General features: G+C 37.9%; 1 long non-coding RNA gene across 1 annotated transcript in view; it reads left to right on the forward strand.

The window, feature by feature from the left end:
- The window catches only part of LOC112627756, a 31,706-nt gene that overhangs the window by 16,356 nt on the left and 3,376 nt on the right, over window positions 1-11,974 (forward strand). The gene's annotated exons all lie outside the window — the stretch shown is intronic.

Raw genomic sequence — 11,974 nt, forward strand, 5'->3', positions numbered from 1 at the left:
AAGGACAAGTAGGCATACAGAAGTGGAAACAAGTATCCATTTGAACTGTCTCTTCTCTCTCAAGGTCTTTTAGGTGCCGTTTAGGCAGGAAGGAAAGCCAGAGGTGGATTATTGTTTTAATTATCCCCGTTGAAATTCGCTCTCCTCTGTAAACATGAATTGACTATGTAATTACTAACCACCTGTCAGCTTCCATTTGCCCTTCTCCTTTCCAGTGAGGGCTCTGCATGTGGGATTTATAGAGTTGTTCTCACTCTGCTGCCCTTGGTGTAATCGAGTGGATCTCTAGGCCATGCTCCCTAACACATTTCGAGCATCTCATTCATATACCATCCATTTACCATGTCTTCTTTTTCTGTTTCTTTCAATATGCAAACCATTTAGAGGATTCATAATAGGCATGACAGCTCATATACATTAGGTGCTTACTGTGGGTCAAGAACTATGCTAAATACTTTACATGCATTATCTCCTTTAACCTTCACAACAACCCTTTGAGGTATGCCAACTTGATTATATTTTACAGATGAAAGAATCAGGACTTTTAGAGGCTAGGAGCCCTGCCCAGTGATAGGTAGGAAGTAAATCTAGTCTTGGTCCATCTGATGCCAGAATCTGGGCTCCTTATGACTGTATCAAACTCCCTCCTCAAATAAGCCAAGAAGTCACTTCCAAGAAGCCTTATTCTATAGGGTTTAGTTTTATCTATTTATCATAGAATTATCTGTGTGAAAGACATTATTTTAACTATGTTATAGTTATACTCTTATATTTTCCTGAGCAGTACCAGAATTTATATATTTTGTTCTTTTGTTCTTTGTTCTTTTGAAAATGAAGATGGTTAAATGAATATATAATTAATTTCACTGAAGCCTAGGTAAGAAAAATATTAAATGAGTAAATCAGTAAACATGTAAATTAGTTAACATACTGGAAAAAATTGTTTGTCAGGACCTGTTTGGGTTTGGAAAATGACCACTGTACTGTATATAGAGAAAATACAAACTAAAAAGCACTAGTATTTCTGACTGGCTTGCATTTTCTCCTGAATGTGTGTGCTTGCAGATTTAACCTTGATAGTTGATACTAATATGACCACAAACTTTGCACCATAGATTTTTGAGTAGGCACAGGGTATGAACTTCTGTAGGACTCTGCTTCTCCTTTATTTACCTGTGATTACTTCTTTAATGCCTGTCTTTCCCATAGAGCATAAACTCTGTACAAGCAGGGCCATGTGCTGTCTGCACCTCTATATCTCCAGCTTCTGGCAGGTGCTCACATGCCTGTTAAATGACTGTGAGTGTGGGGCTCTGGGCTCAGACCAACAGCATTTGGACGCTGGCTGTGGGCAAATTACACATCTTTGTGCCTTAGTTTTCTCAGCTGTAACAGGGGCAGTAATATACCCTGCCTCCTAGGGTGATTATGAGGATTAAGTAACATGATACATGTAAAAGCACATAACGGATATGGTAACTTTTAAAAAGCATAATATATTTCCATGATAAAATATGGAGTTGAACTTTTTTCAGTTCCCCTCAACTATAACACTTTCGCTTTGATGTCTCAGAGGGAAGGATTATAAGACAGTCTTTAGATTTTGAATTCTACCTAGAATGTATTATTTTCTGAAGGATGATGTCTATGTTGTGGTGAGTGGATCACGAATTGGTCCTGTGATCTGTCCAGAGGAGGGCATTATTTTGATGTGCAGTGTGTTTTCTGTAGGAAGCTGTCCCTGAATGTGTCAGTCTGACATGGTATTTAACCACACAGATCTGAACTTATTTATTATTTAAAGGTCAGGTGAGATCATCACATGAACAGATGGACAGAAATTGTTAATGGATAGAAATTGCTTGAAATTTTCTCAGTGTATCTGTGGCATATTCTTAAAAATGAAACTACTCTTTTAGTTTAGAAGGTCTATTAGTTATAGCCCATTGTTCTAGACCCAGTTTGTGGAACTCCTCGTATCTGCTGGCCCCACCTGCCCCAGGCCTTAGCCACTTGTCATGCTTTTCCAGTGACGACTCCTATAGCTCATCCTACAATTCATACAGCCCAGACCACTATCCCTAGGATACATCTCCTAACATCGTTGATTGCCTTGTGCTTTCCTGGGTTGGAAGCTGATCCTAGAGGCAAGGCCGCCATTGTTTTCATCATACAGGAGCGTCTGCAGCTCTGGTATGGAGGTTTGATCCAAATGGACCTGTTGAAGCTTCTGGCTTCCCCAGAAACTATGCAGGGTCTGGGCAATGCAGTCCAGAAGTACGGGTATTTCATTCCATTGGGCAAGCTTTTCATTGGGAGGAATGAAAGGAGATAAATTGTTTGCCTTTTCTCCTCCCTGTTGACTGTTTCATATGGCTGCTTTATTTATTTATTTATTTATTTGAGATGGAGTTTCATTCTTGTTGCTCAGGGTGGAGTGCAGTGGCACGATCTCGGTCACTGCAACCTCTGCCTCCCGGGTTCAAGTGATTCTCCTGCCTCAGCCTCCCGAGTAGCTGGGATTATAGGCACCTGCCACCACTCATGGCTAATTTTGTATTTTTAGTAGAGTTGGGGTTTCACCATGTTAGTCAGGGTGGTCTCAAACTCCTGACCTCAGGTGATCCACCTGCTTCGGCCTCCCAAAGTGTTGGGACAATAGGCATGAGCCACTCCACCCAGACTTTTTTCTTTTTCTTTTCTTTTCTTTCTTTCTTTCTTTCTTTTTTTTTTTTTTTTTTACAACCATTGCCACTATCCAATGGCTTCTCTATAGCGGTCCCATGTGAAAAACAGCCAATTACATGTCCCCGTGAAGAACCCTGTAGTTTCTCTCCTTCTTTCCTTCGTTTGCTTTGCTTTTTCTGTTACCCTTGCCTCCCTGGGATTGCAACCCTCTGACGCATTAGGGCATAACTTTTGATTAGGTTCTATTTTCTAAGGACTCATGCTGATCAACTTCAAAAATTTATTTATTTTTATGTTTAGTACCGCATTCTCTGACTTTTTTTTTTTTAAAAAAAGTTAAGTTTGTTGAGATATAATTTACATATAATAAAATTCACGCTTTTTAGGTGTACAGTTCTCTGAGTTTTGACAAACCTACACGGCATGTAGCTACCCCACCACAGTCAAGATGTAAGAACATTTCTGTCACCCCCAAAAGTTCCCTTATGTGCCTTGTAATCAGTCTCCTTTTCCTGCTCCATGGCTACTGGTAGTCACTGACCTGTTTTCTTCCCACTTAATTTTTCCTTTTCCAGAGTGTCATATAAGTGAAATCATACAGCATATAGCCTTTTGAGTTTGGTTTCTTTCTCTTTGCGTAATGCTTCTGAGGTGCACCGTGTTGCTGCACGTGTCGGTAGTCCATTCCTTTTTATTGCTGAGTAGTATTTCATTGTATGGATGTACCACAGTCTTTTTCATTCACCAGTATGCAGACATTCAATTATTTTCAGTTTTTGGTGATTATGAATATATCTTCTATAAACATTCATGACAGGTATAGACATATGGTTTTATATATTTTAGGACTGAGATTTCTAGGTTATATGCTAAACGTATGTTTAACCTAAGACAATTTACACAGATGTGTAATTGGTTTTACTTTTCTCCTCATTCTCCATTGTTGCCTAGATAACATCATGAAGCAAGAATGATATAAGGCAAGGACTGAATTGTAGCTGCTTCTGAATGATAACTTTAAAATAAATCTGTGCAGAATTCTAAAAAAGAACAAATGTTGACACCCCTTCAAAAAGAGGCAGCTTCGATTATATCAGCAGCTCTTTATTTCTCGGGTATTCAGAAACAATTCTGTTTCAGTTTCTATATTCTGTGATTTTGAAGAGAAGGCTGTTGTTACTATATTTCTATCAAAGCCCGTATCACACAGGTTTTCCATTTCTTTGGTGGTATTCTGGATTAGAAACTGGTGCTCTGGCATACAAGTGTGCCCAAAGGTGAGCTCTGTGTTTTAACATTTTGGGATTTTGCTTGTACTGGTTTGCTAGTACACGTTTAGCTTTTAATAAATTGGCAAACTGTCTTCCAAAGTGCTTGTGCCATTTTGCATTCCCTGTGTATGAGAGTTCCAGTTGCTCTGCATCTGCCAAAACTTAGTCTTGTCAGTTGTTACCTTCAATGTTAGCCATTTCATTAGGTTTGTAGTGGCATCTAAGATTTAGATAAACTTAGATCAATAATGTCATGAATATAATTCACCTATAACAACGTACTGCTAACCAAGTTTTTGCCTTTTAGAAACTATCCCAATTCTGTAGGCCAGGGTTGAACCTCCTTAAAGCATAAGTCTCACAGGGCCTGAAAAAACAATAGCACAATGGAAAAAAAAAGTATCTAGGTAACAACTAACATGATGAATAGAACAGTACCTCACATCTCAATATTAACATTGAATGTAAATGGCCTAAATGCTCTACTTAAAAGACACAGAATGGCAGAATGGATAAAGAACCACCAATCAAATATTTGCTATCTTCAAGAGACTCACCTAACACAAAAGGATTCATGTAAATTCAAGGTAAAGGGGTGGAAAAGGATGTTCCACACAAATGGAAACCAAAAGTGTGCAGGAGTAGCTGTTCTTACAGACAAAACAGACTTTAAAGCAGCAACAGTTAAAAAAAAAATACAAAGAAGGACATTATATAATGATAAAAGGATCAGTCCAACAATAAGATATTATAATCCTATAGTTATATGAATCTAAAACTGGAGCTTCCAGAGTTATAAAGCAATTACTACTAGACCTAAGAAATGATATAGTGACACAATAATAGTGGGTGACTTCAATACTTCACTGACAGCACTAGACAGATCATCAGGACAGAAAGTCAACAAGGAAACAATGGACTTAAATTATACCCTAGAACAATTGGACTTAACAGATACTTACAGAAATTCTTCCCAGCAACTGTAGTATTCTATATTCTTCACATCAGCACATGGAACGTTCTCCAAGATAAACCATATGAAGACCACAAAACAAGTCTCAATAAATTTAAGAAAATCAAAATTATATCAAGTATCTTCTTAGACCACAGTGGAATAAAACTGGAAATCAACATCAGAAAAAACCCTCAAAACTATACAAATACATGGAAACTAAATAATCTGCTCTTGAATGATTTTTGGGTTAACAATGAAATCAAGATGGGAGTTAAAAAATTCTTTGAAATGAATGATAATAGTGACACAACTTATCAAAACCTCTGGGATACAGCAAAAGTAGTGCTATGAGAAAAGTTCATAGCATTAAATGCCTACATGAAAAAGCATGAAAGAGCACAAATTGACAACATAATGTCACACATCAAGGAACTAGAGAAATAAGAACAAACTAAACCAAAACCCAGAAGAAGAAAAGAAATAACAGAGATCAGAGTAGAGCCAAATGAAATTGAAACAACAACAACAACAACAACAACAAAATACAAAGGACAAATGAAGCGAAAGCTGGTTATTTGAAAAGATAAACAAAGTTGATAGATCATTGGTGAGATTAACCAAAGAAAGAAGAGAGAAAATCCAAATAAGCTCAATTTGAAATGAAACTGGAGATACTACAACTGATACCACATAAATACAAAAGATCATACAAGGCTACTACAAACACCTTTACGAGTACAAACTAGAAAATCTAGAGGAAATGGATAAATTCCTAGAAACATACAACCCTCCTAGATTAAATCAGGAAGAAATAGAAACCATGAACAGACCAATAACAAGCAGAGAGATTGAATCCGTAACAAAAAAATTGCCAACAACAAAAAAAAAGGTCCAGGACCAGATAGATTCACAGCTGATTTCTACCAGACATTCAAAGAAGGATTGGTACCAATCCCACTGAAACCATTCCAAAAGATAGAGAAGGAGATAATGCTCCCTAAGTCATTCTGTGAAGCCAATGTTGCCCTAATTCCCAAACCAGGAAAGGACATAACAAAAAAAGAAAACTACAGACCCATTTCCCTGATGAATATAGATGCAAAAATCCGTAACAAAATACTAGATAACCAAATCCAACAGCCCATCAAAAAAATAACATATGATCAAGTGGGTTTCATCCCAGGGATGCAGGGATGGTTTAACATATGCAAGTCAATAAATATGGTACATCACATAAAAAAATTAAAAACTATATGATCATTTCAATAGGTGCAGAGAAAGCATTTGATAAAATCCAGCATCCTTTTATGATAAAAACCCTCAATAAAATAGGCATAGAAGGGACTTACCTCAAAGTAATAAAAGCCATATATGACAAACCCACTGCCAACATCATACTGAATGGGGAAAAGTTGAAAGCATTCCCCTTGAGAACTGGGACAAGACAAGGATGCTCACTTTCACCACTTCTATTTAACATAGTACTGGAAGTCCTAGAGCAATCAGGTGAAAGGAAGAAATAAAGGTATCCAAATTGGAAAAGAGGAGGTCAAACTGTCGCCATTTGCTGATATGATTGTATACCTAGAAACCCCTGAGACTCATCCAAAAAGCTCCCAGATCTAAGAAGTGAATTCAGTAAAGTCTCCGGATGCAAAATCATTATACACAAATCAGTAGCACTACTGTACACCAACAGCGACTAAGCTGAGAATCAAATCAAGAACGCAACGCTTTTTACAATAACTGCAAAAAACAAACCAAAAACCCCTCCCAAAAACCTAGGAATATTCTTAACCAAGGAGGTGAAAGATCTCTACAAGGAAAACTGCAAAACACTGCTGAAAGAAATCATAGATAACACAAACAAATGGAAACACATCCCATGCTCATGGATGGGAACAATCAATATAGTGAAAATGACCATGCTGCCCAAAGCAATGTACAGGGTCAATGCAATTGCCATCCGAATACCAGCGTCATTCTTCACATAACTAGAAAAAACAATCCTAAAATTCATATGGAACCAAAAAAGAGCCCACATAGCCAAAGCAATACTAAGCAAAAAGAACAGATCTGGAGGAATCACATTACCCAACTTCAAATTATACCACAAGGCCATAATTACCAAAACAGCGTGCTACTGGTTTAAAAATAGGCATATAGACCAATGGAACAGAATAGAGAACCCAGAAATAAAGCCCAATTCTTACAGCCAACTGCCCTTCAACAAATCACACAAAAACATAAATTGGGGAAAGGACACCCCATTCAATAAATGGTGCTGGGAAAACTGGCAGGCACATGTAGAAGAAACAAACTGGATCCCCATCTCTCACCATATACAAAAATCAACTCAAGAACTCAAGATGGATTAAAGACTTAAATCTAAGACCTGAAACCATAAAAATTCTGGAAGACAACATCAGAAAAACTCTTCTAGACATTGACTTAGGCAAAGAATGCACGACTGAGACCCCAAAAGCAAATGCAACAAAAACAAAAAATAAATAGATGGGACCTAATTAAACTAGAAAGCTTCTGCACAGCAAAAGAAATAATCAGCAGAGTAAACAGACAACCCACAGAGTGGGAGAAAATATTTGCAAACTATGCATCTGACAAAGGACTAGTATCCAGAATCTACAAGGAACTCAAAACAAGTCAGCAAGGAAAAAAAACAAAAACAAATAATTCCATCAAAAGTGGGGGAAGGACATGAATAGACATTTCTCAAAAGGAGATATACAAACAGCCAACAAACATGAAAAAATGCTCAACATCACTAATCGGGGAAATGCAAATTAAAATCACAGTGAGATTCCATGTTATTCCTGCAAGAATGGCCTAATTAAAAAGTTAAAAAACAATAGATGTTGGTGTGGATGTGGTGAAAAGGGAACGCTTTTACACTGCTGGTGGGAATGTAAATTAGCACAACCATTATGGAGATTCCTTAAAGAACTAAAAGTAGAACTATCATTCAATCCAGCAATCCCACTACTGGGTATCTACCCAAAGGAAAACGAAGGAAAAGGAGTCATTATATGAAAAAGACATGTACACACGTTTATAGTGGCACAATTTGCAATTGCAAAGATATGGAACCCACCTAAGTGCCCAATGACCAACGAGTGGATAAAGAAAATGTAGTATATGTACACCATGGAATTCTACTCAGCCATAAAAAGAAACAAACAAACAAAAAAATGCCTTTTGCAGCATCTTGGATGAAGCTGGAGGTCATTATTCTAAATGAAGTAACTCAGGAATGGAAAATCAAATATCGTATGTTCTCACTTATCAGTGGGAGCTAAGCTATGAGGACTCAAAGGCATAAGAGTGATATTAATGAACTTTGGGGTCTCAGTGTGGGGGAAGATTTGGGGGATGGATAAAAAGCTACATATTGGGTACCATGTATACTGCTGGGTGATGGGTACACTAAAATCTCAGAAATCACAACTAAGTAACTTATCCATGTAACCAAAAGCCACCTGTACTCCAAAAACTGTTAGAAAAAAACCCAATCCCACTCATCTCAGATATATTCATTCATTCATGATTTTATTCACCAAACATTGACTGTATGTCAGTCAATTAAAAAGTAAGATTTAGTCTTGCCCATGAGGAGTTTGTTTTTTAGTTGGAAAGATCTCAGGACAGTGCTGTGATGGGGGAGAGCCCGTTTCTAATGAATGCACACATCAATATGATATATTTAGAAAACTCTATGTTACTTTGGTTATTCCTGATTGATGAACTAGTTAAAAATTCCAACAGCAGAAACTTCATATCCTAAAACAAAAGCAATGTTTTTATCTTGCTGCAAATTCCAGGTTGCATATCTCCAGAGACAAATTTAATTATGGCTTCATCCATCTGAAGGCAGAAAACCAGGTTGCTGGGAACAGCCTGTGTATCTATTATACCTAGGCATCAGTATTGTGCAGTCTTCCTCTCTGTAACACAGCCTGTAGAATCCAGGAGGAAAGCGTCCCTCGGCCATCTGAAGTAGCTATCAAAAGACTCTGGTCTAAAGCCATGCATTTTACTTTTTAGTTTCTCACTCAGAGCCCTATCACTTTTATTAAACTTCCAGTCCTTAACACCACCGAGAGTCTGTTTTCCCAGCCCAGACAGAGACCGCCAAGTAGAAAGGGACACAGCTGGGTTATTTTTAGAAGTAGCCACAGTTACAACGGAAGTGGCAACTGGACATGGAGAGGTGACAGAATATCGGAAAAACAGAAGGTAAAATAATGGATGTTCAAAATTTTGAAATGCTCAAGTCATGGAACAAGAAGATGATGCTTTCCCCCAGTATTCTCTGTTACAGAAGTCACAGAAATATGTGATACATTTTAATAAAGACTTACATGCAAAATGATTAAAATTAGCTTGAGCATTTGAAGGGACAGCTTTCTTTTTATGTTAACATTTATTTGCAGAAGATCCTTGACTCCCTTAGGATGCCAGGTGAAAAGTATCACTAGCTTTAATAATATTTATTTTCTCGTGTATTTTCTATTGATGGGCTATGACACATCTCTGGGAACAAGTGACTTCTAACTGACAGGGAGAGTGATGCAGCTGTGAGTCACCTGGAAATGACTGACGGGGGGATGAGTGTTTCAAACATCTGTCTTAGACCTCTTCCATCTCCTCGTCGAGAGTCTCAATTTGCTTAGACGGGAAAGGTCTCTGTAAGGCACAGGGCTCTGAAAGACAGATGTTTTTGAAACCAGGGATCTCATGCGGCAGAGAGATTGCCATGATTGACTTGTTCTTGTACTTCTTTTACTTTATTTTATTTATTTATTTATTTTATTTATTTTTGAGAATCTCAAATGGAAAGGGTTGATTAATCATAATCTTCATTTCAAAGTACATTTTCATTGTTGGGCCATGGAAAGCTGATCTTTTGTTTTTATGTCTGTATATTTATGAATGTCTGTATTTACTTATTCCCTTTACCCTTATTTCCCACTGCCTTTCCCCACTTTTTCCTACCTTCTGAGCCAGTCTGTGATGAGTTGGATATGTATCTTTGGATTCACATTTCCTTGTAAAACAAATAGAGTTAATTTGTGTGTTAATTTCTTTTTAAGTTACATAAATGGTGTTATGCACTAGACCTTGTTCTGTTTCATGTAACTCACTCAGTGCTGTCTTTTAAAGATCCATCTGTGTTGCCGTTCCTGGATCCAGTTCATTGCTTCCCACTGCTACATCATGGTGCATGGTATGCATCCACCACAGTTTACAGATTCATTCTCTACTGATAAACTTTGAGGTTGACTTGGTGCCCTAGTCAAGTCATAATAATCAGTATGGCAGTAAACAGCCTTATTGCACAACCTTAGGGACTTGTGCAAAGGTCACTTTGGGGTTATTTTCCCAGGTGTAGATTGTTGGGTCATAGGATGGATGTGTACTTAATTTGACTGCCAGTTACTGTCCAGAATGACTCGACCAGTTTATGCCTCTATCAGCAGTACATGAGAATTCTTGTTTATTTGTCACTCTGTTGATATGTCCAACATTCAGAATTTTGCCAAACTGATAAGGTGTAAAGTGGCATTTTACTATTTTAATTTAAATTTTCCTGATTTCTAATATATTTAAGTATCTCGTATCTCTTTATATATTTGGTATCCATTCAGGTTTCCAGTGCTTTGAATTGCAATTTAAGCTCTTTGTGTAGTTTCCTATTTGGCTTCCTGTCTTTGGGTTTTGTTCTTGTTTTTTGAGATGAGGTCTTGCTCTGTCACCTAGGCTGGAGTGCAGTGGCACAATCATGGTCCACTGAAGCCTACCTCTGGGCCTCAAGCAATCCTCCCAAATTCAAATGACTTCCCACCTCAACCTCCTGAGTAGCTGGGACTATAGGCATGTGCCACCTTGCCTGGCTGAGTAAAAAAAACTTTTTAATAGAGATGGGGTCTCCCTGTGTTGCCCAGGCTGGTCTCCAATTCCTGGGCTCAAGCGATCCTCCCAGCGTGGCCTCCTAAAATGCCGGGGTTACGGATATGAATCACCATGCCTGGCCTTCCTGTCTTTTTCTAACTAAGTTGCAAACGTTCCTTGTGTAATCTGTGACTCTCAAACTTTGATGTGCATACAAACCACCTGGGAATCTTGTTAAGTTTCAGATTATGATTCAACAAAGACAGGATGGGGCTCAAGCTTGTGCATTTCTTATAAGCTCCCAGATGATGTGGAAGACTGGGGTTCTTGAACCACCCTTTGAGTAGCAAAGTGCTAGTTGTTAGTTTGAGACTTTGCAAAAGTCTTCTTCCACATTTGTCATGCTACTATCACTTTTGTCTAGATTTAATTGCTTTTTGTCTAGATTTAATTGCTTCACAGCTCTAAAAAAAATCCTCTGGGCTCCACATAGTCATCTTTACCCCCAGTCCCTGAATCCCTGGCAGCCACTGATCTTTTTACTGTCTCTACAGTTTTGCTTTTTCCCGAATGTCATATGGTTGGATTTAGACTGCATGTAGCCTTTTCACACTGGCTCCTTTCACTTAGAAATATGCACTTGAGGTTCCTCCACGTCTTTTCTTGGCTTGATAGATCATTTCTTCTTATCACAGAATGATGTTTCATTGTATAGATGTACCACTGGTTGTTTTTCCATTCACCTATTGAAGGACATTTTGGTTGCTTCCAAGTTTTGGCAATTGTGAATAAAGGTGCTATAAACATTTATGTACAGGTTTTTATATGGACATAAGTTTTCAGATCATTTGGGTAAATACCTAGGAGTGAAATTGCTGGATTGTATGGTAAGGATATGTTTAGTTGTGTAAGAAACTGCTAAACTGTTTTCCAAAGTGGCTATACCATTTTGTATTCCCTCTAGCAGCAAATGGGAGTTTCTATTGTTCCACATCCTCACCAGCATTTGCTGTTAGTGTTTTGGATTTTAGCCATTCTGGTCGGCATGTAGTGGTATCTCATTGTTGTTTTAATTTGCAATTCCCTAGTGACATATTATGTTGTGCATCTTTTTTTTTTTTTTTTTTTTTTTTTGAGACGGAGTCTCGCT

The sequence above is a fragment of the Theropithecus gelada genome, chromosome 1 (genome assembly GCF_003255815.1).
Source record: "Theropithecus gelada isolate Dixy chromosome 1, Tgel_1.0, whole genome shotgun sequence".
NCBI lineage: Eukaryota > Metazoa > Chordata > Mammalia > Primates > Cercopithecidae > Theropithecus > Theropithecus gelada.